The following is a 25,928-nucleotide window of genomic DNA, read 5'->3' as shown; positions in this document are numbered from 1 at the left end:
AAGTGGTCACGTAATGACACGGAAAATTTCTTCACGTCTTTGGATCCGCATTTCCTCTTTTGAGAAAGAAGGGCATTGGGCTAGCAACGTAGGGTCTGGAAAGTCCTTTCAAGGAATTGGAGTCCCAGGGCTTAGGAGATTTAACTAAGCATCCTGGTTAAGGGGTGGGAAGCTGGGGGAGAGCTTGTCCACACACTTTCCAAAATATCTGTCTACTTTTTAAGGGGTTACGCCCAAAGTAGAATTTTAAATAAATTAGATAAGTGTTTCAGACAGTAAAGTGGGATTCCTCGGTTGATAGGAGACAAGCACTGAATGGGCGTACCAGGAGATCTGGCGGTTTTCTACCTACCTGGGCATCCGTAAGCAGTCACTATGAACTTCTGGGCTTTAGTTTTCCCACTGTAAGATTACTTACGTCTGCACAGATTTATTGTGAAGATTGAAGAGGATTGTGCACATGAAAGCACTTTGCAAACTCAAAGGCTTCAACAGATATTTAGATCTCTGGATCACTTTGGTCACTTTCGGGGTATGTTTCAGAAATTCGATGTACTGCCCTTAAGTTGGCTGAAGCAGTGGTTTTTAAGCTTCACTCCAATCCAACAGTTAGGTTCCCACATGAGGACCTTCCTGTTGTAAACTATCCCCAGGACTGCATGTTAATACATTTTTTTTTTCCCTAATGGGAAACATATTTTATGTCAGTGGTATGTTCTTAAAACTTTGCACAGTATTTAATTTGAATAACTGAAGACTAATTTCCCCAAATGAGTGTAAAAGGGAATGCACTGGCAGGACACAGAAATCTGCAGGCCCTATGGCAGTTCCCCCCTCACTTCTTTCTTTCTCTTCCTCCTTATTTCTCCTGTTCTGTCCATTTCCCTTTTCCTCTTCTCTTTCTTCTTTCCGTTTTCCTCCTTTTTCTTCTCTCTCCCTCGTCCAGAGGTGCTTTTATAGATCTAGAATCAGAATTAACTATTATCTTTAGTTTTCTCTCCTAAATCAGCAGCTCGTTGTTTCTTTAGGTACTTGTTTGGCCTTCTTTAAAGTATTTTAGCATATCTAATCTCTCTTCCAAAGTTATTTATTTTGGGATTCTGTTTTTTTGCACTGGCGACATGATTTGATTAATGATTAGAAACTTTGTTACGGTATTTAAAAAGGAGCATATAATCATAACAGTGACTGCTACAGATTTCCATTTCCATTATTCATGGAAACTCAGTTTAGCTAAGTTTAATAATTCAAAAATAATAATTCAGGTGCAATGGCCGATAGGAAAGTGACAAAGAATGAAAACGCTTGAATGTTTCCAACCTCTTTCAACATGTGGGTTTTCTTTATGAAATCCAGCTACATAGGACCACTGCTGGAGTCCATGATATACCCCCGTCCCTTGGGTGAGGTTTCTATAGTAATATTTCGTAATAAAAAAAAGGTAATATTTGGTAATAATATTTCATCTCTTCAGTGGAGATTCTGTGGCGTGATGGTAAGCGTAAGGCTGGAGAAGGCTCAAGTTCAAGTCCTGGCCCCAGGACTCAACTAACTTAGAGACCCCGGAGGGACAACTCATCGTTCAGTCTATATTTCTTCCTTTAGACAAAGGGAAGGGGAAAGAAGTATTTCTCGGAGTGTTTGGGTGTCAAATGAGATCATTTAGACGACTGTGTCCTATAGCTCCTAAAGTGTTACACAGGCAGTATGTTATTACCGGTAAAACATCTTTGAACGCTACTCAAAGCACAACAAAATGGGAGAAAAATAATCTTAAAAATCTATGATTACCAAGATACTTGCACGATCAAGTCAATCTATATTTTCTTACTATCCTTTTAGAGGAGAGAATATCACAGATTCATTGTAATAACAAATTTACACTATAATACGCAACACAATATTTTCTCTATATTAGGATTTTCTGAATGTTATTTCATTTAAAATTTTGTGAAACATACTAACGCTCTGAAGGCTTTTGTTCAGTTTCAGCTAAAACTAATAAGTTCAAAGTTCATTTCTCTGTTTCTTGTATTTTCTCTGTTTCTTGTATTTTTAATACTTACAGAACATTTTTTAATAGGTAAAAGACATGGAAACATTTGTTCAAAATAGGAATATTCATTGATAGCAAAGCTGATAGACATTGGTATTCGCATTTTTTGATGGGAATATGAAGGTAGTTCACCATATTTATTAAAGTCTTACTTTTTTTTTTCATATTTACCAACTTCCTTTTTCCCTTCAAGAATCAAAGAATATACAAATATAAACAAATCTACAAAGACGTGAAATTTGAGCTAGAAGTTCAGTAGTTATAAAAAATTAAAATTCCAAATGCCACTTTTAGGAAATTTTTTTTGGGGGGGGGGTCATCTCCTTTTATTGTCCTTGGAATTGTAGACAGGACAATAGCTATACCTCTGAGACAGGAACAAGTTCTGAATGAAAAAGCATCTTTAGAGAGTTTTCAGCCTCAGAGTTTTTTAATGCTGCATGAGTTCTACTTCTGTGTGTTCTTATTATAAATTCATCATTATCTTTTTTATTAAAATAGTTATTTAGTGCCTTTTCACTTGACGCCTAAGGTGACAGAGATCAATAAGATTTGATGACAAATCTTATAAAGTTGTCAGAAAAATATGGTCATATGCTTGAATTTTAAAAATTCATGCTGTAGTGGCTAGCCACCAGTTTTATTCTGGAGATGAAGAAGCAAAATTTATGTTGTAAGACTAAACCTCAAATTACTGTCCTATAAAATACCTTTCACCTGAGCACTCAAAAATCTCAGTTTCTTTTATCATTTCAAAACTGCTAATTCTGAGAATTCTTATCTGAAATATCAAAAGCAAAGGAGAGAGTTGTTGTAGCCCACTTCATTCTTTGAGTCCCAATTTTGCTTATCCTAAACCCAATTTCTTTTCTCCCCTCCTACATCATTAGTCAATTCAGGAATATTACCGAAACTTTAATTAATAGTAATCTTAGCAACAGTAACATGAAGTTTTCAGTAAGATTTCAATTGCATCAGGTAAAAGTATTTTTCCTTCCAGTTACATTCATGTGTAGTTTCACCTTTAGGGAAAAAAAAAAAAAAAAGCCTATTTAAAAATAGGCAGTTTATTAGAAATCTTCTGATTCCAAGGATTGTTGGATTTTCCCCTTTATCTTCATCTAGATTTTCAGAGAAGACAAAAGTAATGTAAATACTGGAATTTTCAAAATTGCAGGTTTTCCTCATATTCTGTTGGTTGCTCAGGAACAGAGATAGCAGTCATAAACATAAAAAAATAAATTGAGTAATAAAGATTGAGGTTCTGTATCAAACTTTGTTACAAACCCCTGGTCACTTCCACAGTTTCTGAAACTTCCTCCCTGGCCTGTAGTGCGGTCTGTGTCCCCTCCTGTAATTGTTTCACCCACGTGATTCCTGAGCATTACTCTAATCCTCACAAGCAGCATCGAGCGTCCCGCCGGAGATGTGTCTTGCCCATATTCTCTTTGCAGAAACCTTCCTTCAGCAATAGCTACTGGGTCCCCACTGTGCAGCCACACAGAAACTCCAGACTCACAAACTGAGGCTTATTACAAAGATATGATGAGAACCAACGAAGGAACTTTTGGACGTGGACATTAATCTTCCCTTTATCAAGCCACGAACCAAAAAATCTGATCTGACTTTCTAAATTATCCATGCCGTTCACCCTCCTCATGAGAGGTAAATCAAGAGTCAACCCTTTTTTAGTGGCCCTGCCATTATTTTGGAAACTGTCACTGCTGCAGTCGCAGATGTAAAATTTTCCTTAGTTCCTACTTCCAAGAGCATCCTCGTGCAGATCCCTGGGTGGAGATGCAGAGCTCTTCGTGCTACTCTTAGTCTCCTCCACTGGGGCATTTTGCCCTTGGATGGTATTTGTTTTCCTAAATCAAACATGCTCCAGAGATGTTCCCCATCTATCTAAATCTGTTCAGAGATTTCCTTCCTGTAAGAGGCACCTGCTAATTTGCTTCCATAATTAAAAAAATAAAAAATAATAAAAGCTGTCTGTACTTCTTGCCAGAAGACATTCGTGATCCAGAATAGCTTGGGATGTGATTTGTTTCTCTTTTAAACAGAAGGTTTTCTGAACTAAGCAGCTACAGTATGTCTAGCTCTCACTCTGATTCATCAGGGAGTCTCCTTGGCAACTAGCTTTCTTCCTCTTTGTGTTTTGGGAAAGTTCTTTCAATTAAAAATGAACAAATTAGGATGTTATTCTGTATATTGGCAAATTGAACACCAATAAAAAATAAATTTATTAAAAAAATGAACAAATTAAAAGTCATATGCCATATACAGATATGAACCTAGAGACATATACGAAAAGGTATTACTAAGAAGTGATAGTTTCCTATTTGCAAAAATGTGGGAATAGCAAAGTTTCTGTCTCTAACACAACGAAATGGAAATTGGTTATAGAACACTAGTTAGGGTTACAGGCTTTTAAAACGGCGTTTTAAACCACATATCATCATAAATTCACAAGAACATGTGGTTGTGGTGGTTAGTGTTTTTTCACGAAGCTTGGGGGAGTTTTCACTTTAATCAGAATTTAAGTTGACTTGCAACTTGAGTGGCACTTATCTCTAATTTAAGAGAGTAAAGGATAATTTACTCAGGAAATATTGACTGAACTATTTTTTAAGGTATTTATTTATTTATTTATTTATTTATGATAGTCACACACAGAGAGAGAGAGAGAGGCAGAGACCCAGGCAGAGGGAGAAGCAGGCTCCATGCACCGGGAGCCCGACATGGGATTCGATCCCAGGACCCCGGGGTCACGCCCTGGGCCGGAGGCAGGTGCTCAACCGCTGAGCCCCCAGGTGCCCCCGTGACTGGACTATTAAAGGCTTAATTAAGTTTTCTTCGTTCAGTTTCTACCTGTCATAGCTGTTGCCGCAGAGTGACGCCGATGTAAGGAGGCGGCAGTTGGCCGAGCAGGAGACCGTGGCTGGCGGCCGTCAGAGGCAGAGGTAGGAGGGGCCGCAGGAGGCACCCGATGGCTGTGACGGAGCTCCTCTCGCCCGCGTGCCAGCTCTGCACGGCAGTGTGATGATGTCGTGCCCAAGTGAGCTACTGGAGTAGCAAATATTAATTTCTTAGTTTAGAAGTAGGGCCGGGGTGGATGCGGCAGGCGCGGCGGGCGGCCCGGCTCGCAGGAGCAAGAGCTGCTTGGGGTCTCGCTGCCGTCGGGGGTACGGACACCACAGGCCCATCCTGCGGGGCTCGGCCTGCGCCTCGGGGTCACAGACAGCAGTCACCTCTGGGCTATGACGGGTTAGAGTGTCACTATTGCCGACTGGGGCCTGTTCAACGAGCGTTCAGATGCCGACAGCTACTGGACTGAGCTCCGCCCGCGGCCGCATCTGCCAAGGGCAGTGCGTGCAGGGCCGAGGCGCCAATGTGACCCGGACCCAGGCCTCTGCATCACACCCTTGCTCTCCACCCAGGTTACTCCACCTGCTCAAAGGGCGTCTCTTCAGTAGTCTGTGCCTCTGCTCAAGTGGCCCGAGGCAGCGCCCTTGGAGCAGCTGTCCCGCATGCAAAGTCCTGAAGAAGAGGAAGAGGAAGGAGCAAGCCTTCCAGATGGATGAAGGATTTATCTACTTGTTTAGGGAAGAAAAGGGGGGAATACGGCAGATGAGTGTTTTTCATCAGTGCTCGATAAGCCTTCTATGAAGTCAGGGTCATTAGTAAAGAGAAGCAGTTGATGGGTGAAGGTTAAACTGAGGTCCAGGCTGTCCCGTATGGTCGTCACCAGCCACATATGGCCACTATGTACTCGAGATGAGGCGAGTCCAAAGTAAGATGCAGGGTAAGTACAAATTGCACACCTGAATTTTAACACTTAGTATAAAACAGATTGCACTATATCTCATTAATTTTTACGTGGTAACGTAACATCTTAGATATATTAAAATCATCAAAATTGGTTTTAGCTCTTCTTTTTACTTTGCTTTAATGTGACCATTAGAAAACTTAAAATAATGTATATGGCTCACTTTCATGGCCTGCACTGTATTCCTACTGGACGATGTTAATGTAGAGTTTGAGCTTGAGGGGGATATTGCTTAGGAGACGCTGAAGGAAAGATATGAGTAGGTAAGTGATAAAATTATACTCGAAGGTTGTGTTCTACCTATTGCAGAATAGAAAAGTTTTCGGGGAGAAGACAATAGAGGAGAGGAAGAGATGGCCGATACCATCATCGTGCAAGTACTTATGTGCCAGTCATGCTGCTCAGTTATCTTTCTTGATTCTCACAACAACATTCGTATGTAACTATTTCTGTTTCAATATGAGAAAATTAAAGGGTAGAACTGCTAAGTAATTTGCTCCAAATTATCTAACCTACAGAGAGAAGATTGAGGATCCAAATTCAGACCTTTTCCGCGTCCTTCTACCTGCCCAGGGAGATGGAGAATGGCAGGAGCTGCTGGATCGTGACTATACACACGGCGAACAGCAAGGAAACACCGCAACAGAAAGCTTAGCAGGCCTTGAGAAGACACCCGTGTAGATGATTAGGAAAAGGAGACTTGAGCAAACCTTAGGATCAAGAGCCCTGGAGATGCAGAGTGACGTGAAATACATTTCCAAGCCCCAACTTGGGGGTTATGATGATGGAAAAAGGACTGATCTCTGCAAAATCCATTGCACGAGTTAATTGCAGAATCAGAGGCAAAACAGGGATTGGGTCCATACTGTAAGACACTGTCCAGCTGGGTGAGAGGCAGAAAGAACCACACACACACACAAAAAAAATAAATAAATAAATAAATTAATTAATTAATTTTAAAAAAAAGAACCACAAAATAGAGTCTCTAGTCTTCTCTATTTGGGAAGGTGAGAAATACGCCTCTGAAACTGGTAACACACCTTGGGGTAGAGCGAATAAGGGCACCCGTCCAGGGGGTAGGAGGCACAAGTTGGTTCTCCCCAGGTTGTTGGGTAACTAGTAGTGTGACATTGTATATGTTACTTAACCCTTCTATGCTCAAGTTTTTTATCTGTAAAGTTGGCATGACATTATCTTTTCATGGCCGTTAAGAGGACTAAAATCCAAATAAGTGAGGAGTAATACCCACATGCACACACCTTATGGATTGTAAAGTACTATAACTGCCTTGAAAATCCATCCATTAGCTACTAATGGGTTAGACAGATCTAGGACCAGTGTTTTTGGGGACCTTTGTTAAATCTCCAGACGTCTTCAGGCTTCTGGCTCATTCCTAGTACTGACTGAATGTGAATTCCATTGACCTTGTCAGCTGTTTTATTTTTTTTTATTTTTTTAATTGGAGCTCAATTTGCCAAATATAGCATAACACCCAGTGCTCATCCCATCAAGTGCCCCCCTCAGTGTCAGCTGTTTTAAAAACTAACATTTATTAAGCACATATAACTAATTTTTACTTCTTATAGCAACTCTGTAAGGTTGGCAAGTTCTGAGTTTTAGCAATTCTAGTATGTGGGAGGGGACGGCCTTAAATCTAGATTCTCTCACACAGGTTCTGTGCCCTTGCCTCCAATTCCCAGAGTCTGATCCTTTTGTTTTTGGAGTGGGGTCCGGGTCTGCATATTTAAAAAAAAAATCTTCTAGAGACTGCAATAGGCATTGAGGCTCAGGAACCACCGCTCAGGGAAGCTCTTAGAGCCGAGGGTCTCGTGGGGAGCTGGGAACTTGGACTGTTAGGGCAGTTTCAGTCTGACCCCTGAGGAAGCTACCGATTCCCATCCTGCAGGAACACACAGGTGCCTGAAAATCCGCCAACGAAAGCCCTTCAGACAGTGCGGGTGTCCTCTGGAGTCACCTGCTGAAGGCATCTAGGGCCTAAGAGATGGTCTAACAAAGTTTTCAGGCTGCAAGTCTGTTATTTTTTCTTTCCTGGGACACTTTTTGCTGAGAGCATAGGGGTGAGAATTAGAGGCAAGACTCTGACGAGGTAGTTGGATGAGGGGGTGTGGGTCTGTTCCGGAGACTACGCGTGTATACGTGCCAGGAGGGAGAGAGGCCCAGGGGGGGTCCGTCATCGCGCCAGCAGCTTCGAGAGCCAGAAAGAGAAATTCCTGGTATGAGAACTGAATTCTAATATTTTTTCAGTAAAGTGTACTATTGAGTATTTTAGCTATATTTCTGTTTCCCTGCCTTTTAGATTTCCCGAGGGATGAAACAAAAACTCCTCAAAAATAAAGACGGGGTCGGGGGGGAAGAGATTTGGATCAAGGAGAGCCAACGTGAGTGGCAGCAGCCTCCAGCCAGCCCGGCCGGGGGCGCAGAAGCTGTCAGCGCAGCGGGAGGACGCGCTTCTAGCCAGACAGGCCTTGAGGAGTCCCCGGGGCCCCACAGGCACCGGCAGAGTCCGTCCAAGGAGAGGCTCGACCTTCTCCCGTCTCGGCTCCCTCACCTTATGTCCTTCCCACAGGCTTTGCTCCAACGGTTCTGGGCTTGGGGGAGCCACGCCGTCGCCTCTACAAGGAGGGGAGAGGGGGCAGTGCTGGCTTGTGGGTGGGGGCTACGGTGGGGCTTGGGGTCCTGTGCTGGGGTAGACCCGCTGCATCCTCCCCACGCTCCCATGCCGAGGTCTGACCCTCTGCTCTCCTCCATCTCCTTCGGGGGAACCGGCCAACAGATAAGCAAGTTGGTGAATTGAGGGTCAGGAGGGGCGTGAACTGGGCGCGATGAGGCGCGTGGAAGGGTGCGAGGGACGGCTCTGGGTCCCCCGTGACCGAGTCCTGTAGGTGGTGAGGAGGCCGGTGGTGCCAGTGGCTGAGGGGACGCTGCCGGTCCCCGTCCATCTCCTCCCAGTCCCTCCGGTTCCGAGGCCGTCCTCCGAGTCTCGCCCGCTGGTGGCTCCGCGCGTCCGGGTGTCCACGGGAGGCGAGGCTGTCAGCCGACGTGACATGCTCCCGGGCCATCCTACTCCTCGGCCGCTGCCATCAGGCTGCCACAGCCCGTGAGGAGAAGAAAACCTGCAGATGTTTCCAGTAGTCCTGCCGGGTTTCCCTCTCTCCCACTGTCCTCGGGAGAGGTGGGCAGTGACGCAGAGCTGCTGGTGGGAACACCAAACCCACTGGGCCGGGGCCACGGGCAGCAGGGGACACCGGGGCGTGTGCTCCACCTGGGCCACCCGGGCCACCCGGGAGGATGCGGCCCAAGTCCCCGCCCAGCCTCCCCGCAGGCGCAGGCTCCTGCGTGGGCTCCTGCGTGGGCTCCTGCGTGGGCTCCTGCGTGGGCGTCCCAGGCCTTGGCTTTGTCCCTCCCGCGGTCCGCACTCTGCCGATCCTTTCATCGCTCGCAGTGTAAAGCTGTCCTTTGTGTACATGGTCTTCCTTACGGCTCCCAGGGGTTTTCACAGGAAGAGTGTTGTCATTTATAAAAGTACAAATACATGAGGACGGAGAGAAAGCCCCGAGCCAGGGGCCGTCTGTGGATTGACACCAGCGCGAGGTCAGCACCCTGGGGAAGCCACCTGCCCACTCGGGGTTCAGCGGGGTGATGCTGCTGGGGTGTTTGGTCACATCCCAGACCAACGGGCCAGGAGCTCAGGTGGGCCCCGACAGGCAGCGTGGACGCAGCGCTCGGCCTTCTGGGCCTGGGTCAGCCTCAGCCCCGGGGCCACTGCCGGGCGGGGGGACTGTGCCTTGGGGGGCTCCCTGCACCCCCGGCCAGGCCCTCTTGCCTGCCCCCCGAGAGATTCCGCTTGGAGAGGCCTCAGGGGACCGGCAGGTGACAGGAGGCCACGACTCTCCACTCACTGAAACTGTCAAGGTGAGTCTTTGGTCCTGTGATCGCGCTGCGGCCGCTCTAATGGATCATCCGGCCTTTGCCCATGGCGTGCCCCAAACCGAGCCCGTTCTCTTGTCCCCAGGAGGGGCCTGGAGCACACAGTTCCACCTTTAGATGTACTTTTCTAAGGAAATGTGTGAGCACTAATTAAAGATTATGTAAATTTACCAAAGCAAACACTTTTAAAAGGAAAAACCTAAGGAAAAAAAATGCTCAGATGCTAACTCGCGGTCCTACCCACGGTTGCCCTTAGTCAGGTGTTGTCCTGAGTCTACCCCGAGCAGGTGTGGCAGGACTTCTGACATCTACAGAATCAGTCCCAGCGGGGGCGGGCAGGTCATCCTTCTAAACTTAACTTCACCTCGGTCTCCTTGGAGTGACCTCGGGAGCACGGCGGCCGGTTCCGGGCTTGATTCCACTTAGAAGAATAAACCCCATTATTTTAGACCTCATCAGGTTCTCGAAGTCTAGGTGGTGTTTACTACTAGGTGATTTAAATATACCACGTTTTCACGAATGGTTATGAAAAGGCTCATTAGGCTTTGAAATAATAATATCTTTTACAATAGCACATGATGAGTGAATTAAAAATGTATCGAAATCCTATTTTAAAATTACATTATCCTTCATTCAACATTTAAGAAATAGTTGCTGAATACCTACAGATGCCAGACCCGTGGTGCTGAGGACTCAAAGCAAATAAAAGTGCCCTCGTGGAGATTCTCTTCTACAGCCACAATTAGTACAACTAGAAATGTGTATTTTTAAAAAATTTTCTAAAGATTTCATTTATTTATTCATGAGAGACACAGAGAGAGAGGCAGAGACACAGGCAGAGGGAGAAGCAGGCTCCATGCAGGGAGCCTGATGTGGGACTCGATCCCAGGACTCCAGGATCCTGCCCTGGGCCGAAGGCAGATGCTCAACCGCTGAGCCACCCAGGGATCCCTAGAAACGTGTATTATTGGAAGATGATTGTTCAAGGCACACGTCAGGTTGGAAGGGGGGGGTAGGAAGGGCAGGACCTGCAGTCACAGCTGTGGTCGTCTTGCCGAGAACAGGTGAGCCACATGCAATTCTGGAAGAAGAGGGTTCTTGGCAAGGGGAGCAGTAGATGAGAAAGGCCCTGAAGCCAGAGCATGCCCACTGGGTCCTAGGAATGGTGAGGAAGGCCCGGTGGCTACACTGGCTGAGCAAGTAGAGAGCAGTAGAGGAAGCCGGGCTGTGGCAGAAGATGGGGAGGCCATGTAGGGACTGGGGCTTCTACTCTATGAGAGGTGGGTCGTGAGAAAAGGGGGATCATAGCTGACTGCTTTCACCAGGGTCACTCCACCGTCTCGTTGGGAACAGACTGTAATGGGACAGAAGGTAGACCCTGGGAGCCTGCACTGACGGGTGAGAGATGCAGGCAGTTAGCAGTAGGACTGGTGGCATCAAGTTCTGGGATCTTGTTTAAGATCACCTGGTCTTGCTGATGGGCTAGATGCAGGGACTGAGGACAGTTGGTCTTGAGCAACTGAAGAGGTCTTGAGATGAAACGAGCATGGACGAAACGGGTTTGGAGAAGAGAGGCGTTTGCCTTAAAATGTTCAGTTTAAGATACATCTTAGGTACCAGGTGGAGATATGGAGCAGGCAGTAAGATCGAGGAGTCTGGAGTCCAGGGTAGAAGCGTAAGGAGCTGTGAGGTCACGAGAGGTGTGGAAAGCTGCAATATTAGGTTAAGTCATCCAGAGAGTAGATGGAGGGAGAGTGAAGGAGAGGCAGGGGAGACGAGGAGCCAACCGGGGGTGGGGGCTGGAAAAGAGTGGTCGGCGCCACGAAGAGGAGCTAAGGAGAGAGTGGTGTCAAGTAAGCGAAGAAAGGAGGAGGGAGGGATGAAATCATGTCGAATACTCCCGACGTGTTAGCAAATCGAGGCCCGAGAATTTCTATTTTTGATCTAACAAGTAGATCAAGAGTCAATTGGTGGAGTTACGTGGGCAAAGTCTAAGTGAAGTGGATTTAAGAAAGAAAGGAAAGGAAATCAGTGGAGAGAGGAATACAGACCTTGAAAGGAGCTTTACGGTAAAGGAAGGGAGGAAAAATGAGGCAGTTCCTGTAGAGAAGTGGAATTAAAGAAAGGTTCTTGAAGGATCAGAGGAGACCAGCCTGCCTTTAGGGTGATGATGATGGAACCTAATGCTGCAGGGGTGAAGCGCTGTCCTGGGGGGTTCTGGAATCCAGTGCTCATGGGTGGGGCTGGCCTGTCACAGAAGCCTACACGAGGGAAGGTGGGACCTAGGAGCGCCTAGGGGTGGGGAGTATGGTGGCGGGAGCTTGAAGAAGTTCTCTTGTGGCTGTTTCTTTTTTTTTTTTTTTAGTTTTTCAGATTAAGATCATCATCTGAAAGTGAAGATGCAGCCTTAGGGACTGCAGATTCGAGAAATAAGATGCAATAGAAGAAGATCATACTTGGCCGTAGACGAGGGAGACCTAACGGGCTTGCCCTAACGCCCATTTGAGGTTTACAGCCATGGAGGAAAGGGGGACTGTCTTCTGTTGCATGTTGGTATTGAGCTCTTTCCGAGCACGTGGGTACAAGCGCAGGGTCAGTGGAGAGCTACATCTAACCAGGGTGAAGCCTGGGTTGAGGTTTTGCCAAGCATGGGCGAGGTGTTGAGCATGGGCGATGGAATTGAGGAGGCAGCGAAGGAATGATCGGAAATCATAGTTGGTTACGGACTTGCAGCTGGGCAAGAGAGAAGGTGAAGTAGGGACAAGGAGGAGGCAAGAGACAGCAAAAGGGTAGTATGGCCCGTGCCTGGGAGACCTTGGGGTCACCAGCACTCGTTGGCAAGGTGCGGGAGGAAATGAGCTAGGGAGCTGGGAGGTGGTGAGGGAATGGGGGCTTCGGGGTTGGAGCATGGGCGCGTCGCGGGTTTGGGGAAAGGCAAGCCTGGAGCTGGGGCTGGGGCCCTAGGCATTGGGCGGCTGAGACAGGAAGGCGGACCGCACCACGGGAGGGGAAGTTTCCGGAACTGAAAGGGAAGACTCATCGGTGTGACTGTTGAAGTTGCTAAGAATTTGAAGAATTGCTCAAATCTAGGTTAAAGATGTTGAAGACAGGAATGTAAGACACACTATTATCGTCCTCGGCGCGCACAGATCTCAGTGGCTCACAGCAACGTTTCACTACGGGGACAGGAAATCACGACACCAGTGTTCGCACAGACCGTGAGCGGTGGGAGGCTCTGCCCTGCTCCTCCCCGAGCAATCTTTATGTTCCTCTAGTTGTGTTGCGATCACCCTTCTACGTATCGGTTCTCCTAACCCAACCGTAAGCACTTCAAGGATAAGGTGACACTGGTTCTCCTGCGCGCGTCAGGCCGGCATCACGGCTCAGCGGGTAGACGGTAGGCCTCTGTCACATGCAGCAGACGGGGGTTAGGAACACGAGTCCCGAAGTCTGATACGACGGGGTTCTAGCCCCAGTCGCCTCCTACTAGCCACGTAGCCCGCAAGAGACCCTGGAGCCCGTTTCCTCCTCTATAAAATGGGGGCGACAATGACAGCCTTTTATAGGGACGTGGTGAAGAGTGGGTAAGACGCGGCCCTACAGGTAGCGAGCTCAGGGTAGTCCTGGTGCTCGGGATGTGCTTCGTGGCCCTTCACTACGGCTGCACGAAGGCGGTAAGACTGGGTGCTTGGGTCACTTCAGGGCACCCTGGCGCGCAGCCGCCTCCGCTAGGGTCCAGAGCAGAGGGGCCCTGGGGAGCTGGATCATCATTGTCGCCTTCTGTCTGTTTTCCGCTTTTCCGCCCAAAGCACAGCCGAGCTGCTCTGAGGCCCGGGGGGCTGAGATGCTGAGGCTAGCAGGTGGGAGCACGGCCACGCGCGGGCCGGCCGCCCCTCCAGGGGTCGGGCCGGGCCCGCGTATCTGACCTCCCACACGGTTGCACAAGTGGGAGAGAATCCAAGCAGCTCGCGTCAACCCTCCGCGCAACCGAGGAGTGTCCTCTTGTGCGTGAGGTTGGAATTCTGGTAGAATCACCCTGAATTTGGAAACTCGAATTCTACGGAAGTTTTCATCCAGTGGGTCTAGAAGTTTTTTTTTGGAAACAATACAGAGGTTTCTACCTACTTCCTGGACCTCCTTAGATTTTTCCGGGTTCAAGCCAACATCAGCTAAATGTTCTATTTCTTTTTATGGCCTGTGCACTGGCGCGTAAGTGAGAGAGGGGCTGTGGCAGCGGGTGGCTTTCAGGAGTCCATTCTTTTATTTATTTATTTATTTTTAATTTATTATTTTTTAGGAGTCCATTCTTTTATTTATTTATAATTTATTATTATTTTAGGAGTCCATTCTTTTATTTATTTATTTTTAATTTATTATTATTATTTTTAGGAGTTTATTTATTTATTTATTTATTTATTTATTTATTTATTATTTTTAGTCTATTATTTATTTTTTTTAGGAGTCCATTCTTTTAACGCAAGCACCACACTGAATTGGAAACAGCTTTCTGCTCTGGAGCCGAGTCCACGGTCACCCGCGACCTGCTCCTAGGACAGTTCTCCCAGGGGAGGAGGCCATCCCTCTGCGCACATCCCTAGGCAGGAAAACATTTGAAGGGTGAATCAGGAGACCCAGATTTTAGTCACATAAGTGGGTGACTTTGGGGACATTACATCACCTCCCCAAACTTCACTTCCTCCTTAGAATTAGCAAATCAGCGGCCTCACAGTATAAACAGCACAGCAGAGTGGTTACAACCACTTGACGTTGGAGTCAGATGACCTGGTTCAAACCTTGGACTCAAACCTTAAAAACTACATGACGTTGATCCCTAACTGTATCACCTATAAAACGGAGGTGAGAGGTTCATAAGGATCGAGGCCTCCTGGGGTACAGCCTCCCATGAGTCAGTCAGCGGGCTGTGGTCTCCAGGTAGGGTTGTTCATCAACATAATGAAGCCCTTAGGACACCGGCAGGTGGCATTGAGTGGTTGTTGTCGTTATGCCTCTAAGATGTCTTCCTCCTTAGATTTATCTTTTCTTTAACATCCCTCAATTTTTAGTCCCCACTCCCTCTATCTAGTGGGAAGAGCCCACAGATGCTGCTGGAGTCCCTATAATGCTCAGGACAGACATTTTTCCCACCAAAAAACAACTCCCCTGCTCTTGAGGGTTGCTGGAGCAGGAAGGAGTTTAAAGGCTGCTTTGAGACTCTGGGAGATGTATTTTCTTTTTATTCACCAAATAAGTATGTATTGGCAAGGGTGATGCTTCTGACCCTATATGAGTTGATGAGGGACTAATACCCATTTTATGTCCTTAACTTTCCAGTGGGAAAGCTCAAAAAGTCTAGAAGAATCAGCAAACACCTACTCTGGCCACCCTCAAGTCAAACCCTGGGCTCTATCCACGTGTGTTCTCTTTCCCTGAGCTCTGTGGTTCGTGCCTCTTTACCCTCCACTTGGGGCACAGCCTCCCTCTACAGTATATCCCTCCATCTTTCATGCCTCTTAAAATCCCATTCATCCAAAAAAAAAAAAAATCCCATTCATCCTTTAAGTAGGGAAGGACTCACACGTGATGTCTCCATGATGGTTCTCTAAATCCTCCAAGTGCTTTCCTTTGTCCCTCCGACCCCCAGAGCCCAGTGATTTCTGTCTCATGACCCATCTTCTAGCCAGCCCGGTATTGCAAGTGCTGCTGTTCCTGCCTCGTCAGGCCTCTTAAATGATAAGTCCCTAATTCTTCTTTGAATTGTGTAGAATTTAGCACACCGTGTTATACACAGCAAGGGCTCACCCAACGGTTGTTGAATTGCAGTATTGTCCCCATGACTAAGCTCCAGGCCAGCTGGTCACTGCAGGTCACAGCTCCGCCTGCGCAGGATCCCTGTTTTGATGTTCTTCATTATCACTTCTACAACCTCCACACTTACCCTCCTTCCTCCCTCTCCTCAGCAAGGCGCGAGCTATTTTAGGAACGCAGTACAAGGTGGCAGCTGCTATTTATAAAGTAGGAAGTGTTCTGTAGTCTTCTGTGGGTCACCTGTCCATCCCTCTTCATTTGTGCTTGAAAGAGATGTTTCCTACAAGCTCTTGTGAGTTCCTTTCTTCCCATCACCCCACCGACCTTACTCGCTACCTCAATCATTGAGGATTTTAATTTTATTTTTGCCTTGGCTTCCATTTTCCATTTGATTTGGATTTCTTCCCTATTCCTTCTCTCTTCTCATAAAAAAGCAGAAGCGAGAGAAAAACCACACTAATCTATGTAAATGTCTTTTTATGAATTGGACCTCAAGATGAGAACTTCATTACTAAAGGAAAAATGAACCTCTGCTCCCGTGATTTGGTAGGAAATATGGTGTTTTATAAAGTCTTAAGCACTTCTTCTTTTTATCGTGGTAATATATAAACCATTTAATGTTCTAATCACTTGCTACTGCAAAATGGAAGACCTGGTAATAGGAGCTTCATTTTTAGCACTGATGAGCTTGGGTCAGCTTGTAAGTACGGTGTTCACACGCATGTATGCAGGAAATGGGATTCAGACACATACGTGGAGCAACAGTATTGATCTCACGGGTCTATAACGTCAGGACCTCAGGAGTAACGAGATTCACCATTTCAGGTCTTCAAAGAACTTCTCAACGCGGCCCCCTGACAATTCTCCTTCCCTACCCCCATCTAACCTTGTTTCTGCCAAGGTTCTAATATTAAGGTCAATCACGTCTTATTTCCTTAAACACATCTGTTGGTTTTCCACTATGTACAGCATGGGGTGCGGAACTCCTTAGTGTGGCAGAAAGGGCCTTAGACTCCACCCCATTTGTATTTTTGACTCCTCTTCCACTCCCGTATTCAGCGCACATTTTAGTCCAGCCACGGCAAGCTGCTCTCCTTTCTCTGAGGACACTGGGCCCTTTTGTGCCTTTGACCCTCTCAGCAACAGCTCCCATTTCCTGCAAGGCTCGGCTTGTCCCCCGACCCCAGCTCCTCTTAGCATGCCCCTACTCTTCCTTCTAGTGTGAAAAGGACGAGCAGAGAGCGTGGTGCAGAGCAAGGGCTCAGTAAATAAATGTTCAGTGAATGACTAGACAACTCAGTTGGCAAATTCGAAGGAAGATCAGTGTCTCATGAATGGGTTATGTTCTGATATTTAGGAGTCCGTTTAATTCAACATGACTGACCCTTTCTTTCCTTGAAAGCTCTTTCCTTACTCTTTCTTTCCTTGAAAGCTCTTAGTGACAAAAGAAGACCCTCTTCCTCAGTAATTTTCACAGTAATTATTGCCCTGGAGGCTCCTGCTCCATCTGCTTGGCGGAGCAGCAATCCTAGGGGAGGAAAGGAATGGAAGTTTGGAAGGAAGGTGGGTAGCCAGGAGTGGACCTCGGGGGCCTAGGCCTGGGGCAGTAGAGGTTCTGACAGAGGTTTATATTACTTTGCTAGAGCTGTCATAACAAAGCACCACGGACTGGGTGGCCTACACAACAGGAATTCGTTTTCTCACAGTTCTTGAGGCTGGAGGTCAGAAATCAAGATGCCTGCAGGGCTGGTTTCCTCGAGGCCTCTCACGCAGGCTCGTAGATGGCCGTCCTCCCCGTGTCCTCAGCGGTCTTCCCTCCGTGTGCGTCTCTGTGCTGTTTCCTCTTAGGATGAGGACACTCATCAACTTGACCTATTTTACCTAAATGCCCTCACATTCTGAGAAACTGGGGGGTCAGAACTTGGGCCTGTGAGTTTTGTGGGGGATACAGGTCGGTCCATGAGAGGATGGTAAAGGGGACGTAAGTGGCTCCTCAGAGGAACTGCTGGGAGGCAGGGATGATGCCCTGCGTCCGCATCCTTCACGGAGGTGGGCTTTCAGTACAGGTTTTGAAACTGAATTCTAGCCTCCACTGAGAAGTGAAGATTCCCACTACATTCCTCCAATATGTCCATGAGTTTTTCCTCTCAACCTCTTTGTTCATGTGTGAATTTTATTAGCATTTTACTGAGTTTCTCATTGTTTTTGACCTTTTCATTCAAATAATCACTGAAAATACCATGATCAAAGATGAAGGTCTGCCCTGGTGCAGCCCTCCTGTGACTTGAACAATAGGCCATAATTTTTAGTAGGTTTATTTAGCTATTTTTAAACCCACCCAACAAGACTGCCATGCAGACCACATTTCTACACAAAAATATGATATTTACATGTTTATTTCATCAAGAGTCTTTATGAAATTTTTTTTTACTGATGGGTTTTTCAATTCCAAAAAAGGACTCGAGGTGGCACTTAAAATGTAGACACGGTATGTCTCAAGCATCATCTTCACTTCTCCCTTTTATGACCTTGTTGCAGATGCCAGTAATGTTGATCTGATTTGTGTGACTTGTTCTCAGTGAACCATGCTGGCGCCTAGTAATTGCCATTCTCCTGTGTCTACAAACCATGTTTTTAAGTAACCTTTCTGGAACACTGACATCTACTTCCCTGGTCTGTGGCTCCCCAGTGCATACGAACATCTACATTGAATAGACAAGTAGGGCTAAAGTGTAGAGGTCTACACAGCTGCTCCATGGGCCATTAGGATTAGCTGGAGTCATACTCGAAAGGCTTAATGGGGAACACTGTCCTCGGACAACCATTCTACAGTATTTGTACTGATGGAAATATGCTAAGAAAAGCTCGGATCCGAGACAGATGACTCGTGTGGTCTCCATCTCACCACCATTCTCCTGACATTAGATTGCATATTTATTCATGCATTTATGGATTTTCTCACTCCAGAAAGACAAACTCCCTGAAGGCAAGAACTTTGTTTTGTTTGCTGCTCTGCTGCTAGCAATTACATATGTTTCTGATATTAAGCAAGTCACTTAGATACTCGGAAGCTAAAATTGCTCCTATGTCTAAGAATAATACCAATATTTGTTCTACCTAAACTCAAGGTCATTGAGAACATCTTAATGAGATGTATAGGCAATTTATAAACTATAAAGTGGCTTGTAAAGATAAGCAGCTGGAAGGTGTGTGGTTTTGAATGACAAGAAACAAGATAAGGAGACATTATATAAGACAGAGCTTTACGGTCATGTAAGTTCAGACTTGATGGAGTACAAATCAGACCTTTAAGGAATCTGTTCATTTGCTGGGTTGCCAACTCACAACTCAGCCTTAAAAAAAAAAAAAAAAAAAAAAAGAGTGTTGAATTTGGTTAGAGAAATCCAAAATAAAACAGCTATAGCTATTTTGAAAGCACAAATTGTTGAATTTGTGGGTGACACATGAACCTCACTTCCCTTGTTAATAAATGCCTTTCAGGGGTATGTTTTTCCTCTTAGATGAATCCTTTTTTATGAGAAATGCCCTTTGGCAAAACCTGAAAGGTGGCTGAGAATTCCTTGAAACAATTTGTTTAAATAATCACATGAGAAAATCCCTCTTAAACTCCTGTGTAAGCAAACAAATGCCACAAAGCAGAATGCATTTTATACCTTTTGGGAGTCCGTTAATTTACTTTCAGTGGCGTTAAGTAATGAACGCCGTTAAAGCAAGGTCACAGTTCCAATTTTATTTCAAATAGCTATCCTTTCTCATATATGATACATGAAGCACATTTCTTGCTCAGGGCAAAATGTTTTATTAAAATCATTTCCTTTGTTCTTTTGTATAGACTGTTCTTTGTGACAATAAAGATCGTCTGCGTGACATATCTCTTTAGGGCAGCCATTGTATAATTACACTAATAGAGCTTAATCTAATGCTACATTAATTTTCTTCCATTATTTTCTCCAAGAAGGAAGCCACTGTTGTTTACAAGACGATGCAATTCCTTTCTTTTTGTTTTCTTTTAACCATGGAAGATTTATATTAGGGGCAGTAGAGGAAATAAATCTCAGGGTATGGCAAGGCCTTTCTCAATTCTCTGGGTATAAAGATCCCTGATAATTGGGCCAACAGACCAATCTTCATATCCTACCTCCCTGCCCCCACTACCATGATTCTATTATTCTTGAGGAAAGGGAAAAACACATTCTGTAGTATATGGGAGTGTGTGGCCAGGTTGTTTGACTTCAGAATGATCTCCTCTGTCACTGGTACTCGGATTTTTACAGCATTTCATCCAGACTAGTGTAAAAGGCTCTCAAATGGTCTTCCTGTCTCTGCTCCTCTCATCCACATTCCCTCTGTGGCCTGAAAGATATTCCTAAAATGTCAATTTGACCATGTTTATCCATTGTCTACCCTCATTAAAGCCCCCTACCTCCTCAGTATGGCATATAAGGCTCTCAGGACCCTGTCTCCAGAGTGGCTTTCCACTGTTGACCCTCTTGCCCCATCATTAGCATTCCCAGGTGCCCCAGGGGAAGCCCAAATGCTCTTTGACTTTGAAAGTCCTGTGTGATACAAAATGAGATAATAGCGGTAAATAGTTAACCTTTTATCCATTGAGGACACTTTGGGAATCAACTAGGTCTCTAGAGAGCAATTCTGTAAAGTCTAGTCCTATAATATGAATGACTTTAGGGATGACAAATAGTCTATCTTTAATTTGTATTTTGTTAGACTTCTAATGAGGTCTATAGTTGCTCTGAGTTTAAAAAAAGAATCATATGAAGATGAGATTAGCAATGTCCACACTATGTCAGGAGGTGGCAGTTTAAGAATTAAAAGAGAAATTGGGGGGATCCCTGGAAGGCTCAGCGGTTTAGCGCCTGCCTTTGGCCCAGGGCGTGATCCTGGGGTCCCGGGATCGAGTCCCATATCGGGGTCCCTGCATGGAGCCTGCTTCTCCCTCTGCCTCTCTCTCTCTCTCTTTCTCTCTCTCTCTGTGTCTCTCATGAATGAATAAATAAATAAATAAATAAGTCTTAAAAAAAAAAGAAGAAGAGAAATTGACACCACCTAGAAAATCTTAGGGGGGAGTTCTCTTGAAGGCCCGTGTGCTAGAACAGTTAAGGCCTGAATGGAACCTGAATTCACAACGTCTTAGTTACACAGCGAATAGTCATTTATGTGTGGGGTAAGACGGCTTACTACCTTGACGGCTCTCAAGGAATCTTGCTTCTTATGTGCAAACCCTTGTTGAGTTCTCCCCCGTATTGTCCCTGGGTTGGGAGATTAGCGATGTGACACAAACAAGCTTGAGGAGTCCATCTGCACTGGGACTTTGCTTCGTTGCTCCTCACTGAGAGCCTTTTGTGGCCGAGTGCAGACGTCTGGGCTACGCTCCCTGACGATGAGCGAGCACACAGATTTCCTGCTGCCCCAACCCTGTAGGTATGCGAGGAAGCCCAGCCAGCACCGTGGGCAGCAGTTGAACCGCCCGGCTAAGCACAGCCTGAATTGCTGACCAAAAAATAAGTTGGGAACAAATACATGATTATTTTCTAAATCGTTCTGTTTTAGGGTAGTGCATCCAGCGGTAGCTCCTGATCCACCGGACAGCCAAGTTACCTAACTTCTCTTAGATATTTTGTCATTTCTCAATGGAGCTAATTTTAGTAGCTTAGGGTTGTTGTGTAGATAAATGAGAGAATCCATTCAGAGATGTTAGCATGATAAGCGATCGATAAGTATTAGTTGTTATGACAATATTGTATTTTATATCATGACTGTTATAATCACACTTATTATTTTATTTTGTTAAAATTTGGAGTAAAATAGGATATTTTCATATTTCTTATTTGATACAGTTTCTGAGATATTAGTTACTTTTCACATGTGAAAGAATAGAAATTAAATGACACACTCAACAAGGAAGAGTTTTCCAAGTTTGGTCTCTCTTCATTATGTGACAGATGATAAAGCTTTGATTTCACTTTTTGAGTAAAATGCCTCAGAAGAGGTATAAGACTTCATAATGTATATTTTTGCAGCTGGTCCCCATCCTTAGGCATAGTTTCTAGCCCTCAATAATCTACTTTAGTGTTTATTTCATTTTTAAAATCTTGTCTGTGTTTCTAAGTTACCTCAAATTCTTTCTAAAAATTTTAAAGAGTGGGGTGCCTGGGGGGTGCAGTCAGTTGAGCATCCGACTCAGTTTCTGTTCGAGGTTGTGGGATCAAGCCCTGGCTGGGCTCCACGCTCAGTGCTGAGTCTGCTTGAGCTTCTCTCTCTCTCTGTCCCTCCCTGCTGCGTATTCTCTCTCTCTTTCTCTCTCAAAAAGAAAGAAATAGATGTTTACAAAATTTTTTAAGATGAATTTTAAAAAAGAATATAAAAATACTGAGTAATGATATGGCCTTTTTTTAAACATTCTTAAAAATTTTTATTCATGAGACACAGAGAGAGAAGCAGAGATGTAGGAAGAGGGAGAAGCAGGCTCCATTCAGGGAGCCCCATGTGACACTCGATCCGGGGAACCCAGGGTCATGACCTGAGCTGAAGGCAGACGCTCGGCCACTGAGCCCCCCAGGGGTCCCTGTCATACCATTTTTGACGTGAATATCAATAATAGATTTTTAAAATTTTCTGGCTAAATCTCGGCGCCAACTGTTATCTTTTTGATTAATAGATCTTAACTTCTGTTTCCCCAGCTGCAAAATGGGATGGTAGCCACCATCTTGCCCTGTTGTAAAGCTTGTAGGTATGCGTGGTGCCTGGACCAGCGCTCGGACTGCAGGATGCGTCCAGTGAGGTGAGGCCGTACAGAGCAGAGCTTCTCACTCTTGGATGCAGACATGAGTCACTTGGGCATCATCTGAAAAGTCAGGTTCTGAGTCAGCAGATCTGGAGTGAGATCTGCAGTTCTGCTTCTCAACAAGTTCCCGGGTGATGCTGGTGCTTATGGTCCATGACCGTACTTTGAGTAGCAAGCATAGAAAGCGGGGGTTGCTGAATTACGGCCCGGAGGCCAGATCCAGCAGTTGCCTGTTTTTATAAATGAAGTGTTCCTGGGACACGGCCGTGTTTGGCTGTCTGTGTGCCGTCCACGCCGGCATGCACACCACAGGGCAAAGGCGAGTGGGCGTAACAGAGCTGTAGGGCCCACAAAGCCTAAAATAGCTAGTATCTGGCCCTTTACAGAGAAAGATTGTCAATCCTTAATACAGAGCACTGTGGTTCACGGACGCCTTGAGGGGTCCGTGCAATGCTATCGAGGGAGATGGAAGGGTCTGTCTGAGGAATCAGGTTATAGCCATGGCCTCTTGGGTCCTCAGACGCTGGGAATGGGTGGGACGTGGTCTGTGAGTGTCTGCCACTGGGTATAAGATGCAACAGGCCCGGATGACAAATGAGCAGGCTTTGAGCCCTGGTGCTGCCAGTTACTACCTCTGTGACCTTGAGCAAGTCACGTAACCTTTGCCTTGGTTTGCTCAACTGTAAAATGAGATTCATCCAACCAATCCATGGGTTCTGATAGAGCATTAGTGATTACATATAGAAGATATTTAACATTTAACCTGCTTTAGAGTTGGTAATAACTGTATTACAGCCTATGTATCTTCCAAAATTCTTGGGATCCCTGGGTGGCGCAGTGGTTTGGTGCCTGCCTTTGGCCCAGGGCGCGATCCTGGAGACCCATGATCGAATCCCACATCAGGCTCCCAGTGCATGGAGCCTGCTTCTCCCTCTGTCTGTGTCTCTGCCTCTCTCTCTCTCTGTGACTATCATAAATAAATAAAAATAAATAAATAAAAAAATAAAACTTCAAAATTCTTATGCTGAAACCCACCCCCTAAAGCGGTAATATTAGGAGGGCAGGGCCTCTGGGAGGTGACCAGGAGTTAGTGCCCTCATAAATGAGGCTCCAGAGTGTCCCTTCACCCCTTTCGCCAGGTCGAGAGCACAAAAAGAAGTCTGAATCCTGGAAAGGATCCTCAGCTGAGCATGCGAGGGCATCCTGATCTCAGACCTCCAGCTTACAGAACGGGAGAAATAACTGCCTGCTGTTAGACGCCTCCCCATCGGAGGTGTCCTGCTGCAGCAGGTCTAACAGACTGAGACCCGCGGCTCCCAGGGTGTTAGTCCTGTCCGTCGTGAGGGACTGGCTGCCACAGTGTCTAAGCTCTTGTGACAGTCAGAGCCAAGTGGTAGCTGTCCCTGGGCTCTGCACGGGCCTCTTTGGGAGAGGGCCCCGGTGGGATCCTGGTCCCGGGTAGGGGGCTGGTTTCACATCAGCGCTCCCTCCAGGCCAGGTGGTCATAGTTAGAACCCAAGACAGAATCTTTACTGAGCACCTACCATTGTCAGATGCCAGGCTAAGTATTTTGCACACGTTATTTTCTTTTTTGCCCCCAGTTTCGAGAGGTAACTGGCACACATCCCTGCATGAGCTACCGGCACGCAGCATGGTGGTTCAGTCGACGTGTAGAGTGAAGCAATCACCACAGTAGGGTCTACGCCATTCGGGGTGTGTCTGCGGGTAATGTCTTTGAGCAGGTGGGTGTGCTCTTTGGGCAACAGAGCTGTTTGGCTCTGTGGATAGGGATGGGGGTGGGAGGACAGCGTTGGATAGGACGGCTCACTTGGCTCCCTAACCACGTGAGGCTATAGGGTCCACAGTTGCCTGGATTCTCTGGCCCATCTTCCCAGCTGGTTGGGACTGGATACTCTATCCAGGAGTAGATGGGGCTACAACCGGGCCTCCTGCCCCAGCAGGGAAGCAGGCCTGCACGGCGTGTCGCTCGGGGCCCAATCAGGCCAGAGCGTGCACTGCATTTCCTTCTCAGACTGAGGCACTTGGTTTTACGGTGTAGACGGGGAGCCATGGGCTGCGCTCTGTGCAAGCGGCACCGTAAGCCCGGCTGTTGGACGGGCTGTGTGGCTCCTCGTGTGTCCTGGCTGGGTTCCCCGAAGGCCGTGTTCAGCAATGAGCAGGTGTGCGGAGGAGGTTCTCCGCCCGGCACAGGCACACTCAGCCCTAAAGCTGGAAAGCTTTCTATTGTCACAACTCTGCAATGTAGATGCTATTGTCTGAAGAGAGTAGAAAACCGAAGATCAGTAAAATCAAGTAGTTCGCTGAGGTCAACCACTTGGTAAGTAGCGGAGCTTCATTTAGACCCAGACCCATGTGGCCCACGCGGATGCTCTCTCTGGTTGGCCATGGGGCTTCCGTGCTGTTTGCCGGAGGAGAAGGCTGCAGCTCGGTAAAGGGGTTAGGGCTCCGACCCCACCCTAGGCATCATCCCATGCGTCAGTCACTGCTCAGGAGGCATCTCCTAAAAGCACAGCCAACCTAATAGGATGGGAAATCATGGGAGGCTTAGAGGGCACATGGGATGATGATTAACAGCAATGGTTATGATGCCAGCCACGGCTACCATTTATAAAGTACCCTGATGGGCCAGGTGCTACCTACGCGTGTCTCATTCAATTAAGAGAACTTTGCTATGAATTAGGAATTACTCATTTGAGGAGAAGTCAGGTAGCTTATCCTCAAAGCACAGTCGTCTCCGTGATGGATCTAAGTCGACGTGGAGCCCAGGGACCAACCAGCTCGGAGGCCACGTTAGGTCCTGACGCTGGCTCGCGGGGGAGGCTCGGACGCGTCACGTATCCCTCTAAGTCTGAATTTCTTTACTGTAAACAGAAGGAATTTCACCAAATAATGTTTCGTGGATGTCTGAGCTCTAACGCTCTAAGGTTCTACGGAATTACGGTAAACCAGACTACCGTCGTTACCGGACGTGTTTGAACTTTAAAGCATTAGTTTTGAGGAAGGTGTTGAGAGCTTTAACTCTCAGGGTTCATCACACTCATTTAAATATTTGAAGGTGAGGGACCCGTGTCTGAATGTGGGTTTTGTGCTTCACAGATGTTTTGTCTGGCTGGCAACCGGGGGATTTAGAACATCCTGCCTTGAAATCAAATTGCATAATATTATGCTCCTGTGATTTTCACCTGGCAGTTGTCACATCAGATCTGGCCTCCATTCTGGAAACATGCACAGAATTAGTCAGTGCTTCACGCATGAACTGACTGTCCTATTTGAAATGTGAAAAACATCCTTAGTCTATTGCCTCGCAAGGCCTCTTTAGCAGGAAGGTCTGGAAGGAAGCGTGTGTCCTTTGAGCGCCCCTCCCTCCCCTTCACCGTGGGATTCCGTAGAGGCCCGAGCTCAGGCACTTGGCTAAAGGGGTTTCCTGGGGCTCCCATAGCTGGTGG

General features: G+C 46.4%; 1 protein-coding gene and 1 long non-coding RNA gene across 3 annotated transcripts in view; one reads left to right on the top strand and one right to left on the bottom strand.

Annotated features, from left to right (window-relative positions):
- Nucleotides 1-6,831, top strand: part of LOC144302758 (uncharacterized) — a 217,537-nt gene extending 210,706 nt beyond the window's left edge. The window contains exon 8 of the long non-coding RNA XR_013369819.1: nucleotides 6,404-6,831. This is a non-coding gene — a long non-coding RNA (uncharacterized LOC144302758). The remainder of the gene's footprint in view (nucleotides 1-6,403) is intronic.
- Nucleotides 1-25,928, bottom strand: part of KCNMB2 (potassium calcium-activated channel subfamily M regulatory beta subunit 2) — a 198,357-nt gene that overhangs the window by 93,402 nt on the left and 79,027 nt on the right. The window lies entirely within an intron of this gene.

The sequence above is a fragment of the Canis aureus genome, chromosome 31, assembly GCF_053574225.1.
Source record: "Canis aureus isolate CA01 chromosome 31, VMU_Caureus_v.1.0, whole genome shotgun sequence".
Classification (NCBI taxonomy): domain Eukaryota; kingdom Metazoa; phylum Chordata; class Mammalia; order Carnivora; family Canidae; genus Canis; species Canis aureus.
Note: the sequence above shows the minus strand (reverse complement) of the source record. Positions and strands in the feature narration are given on the sequence as shown.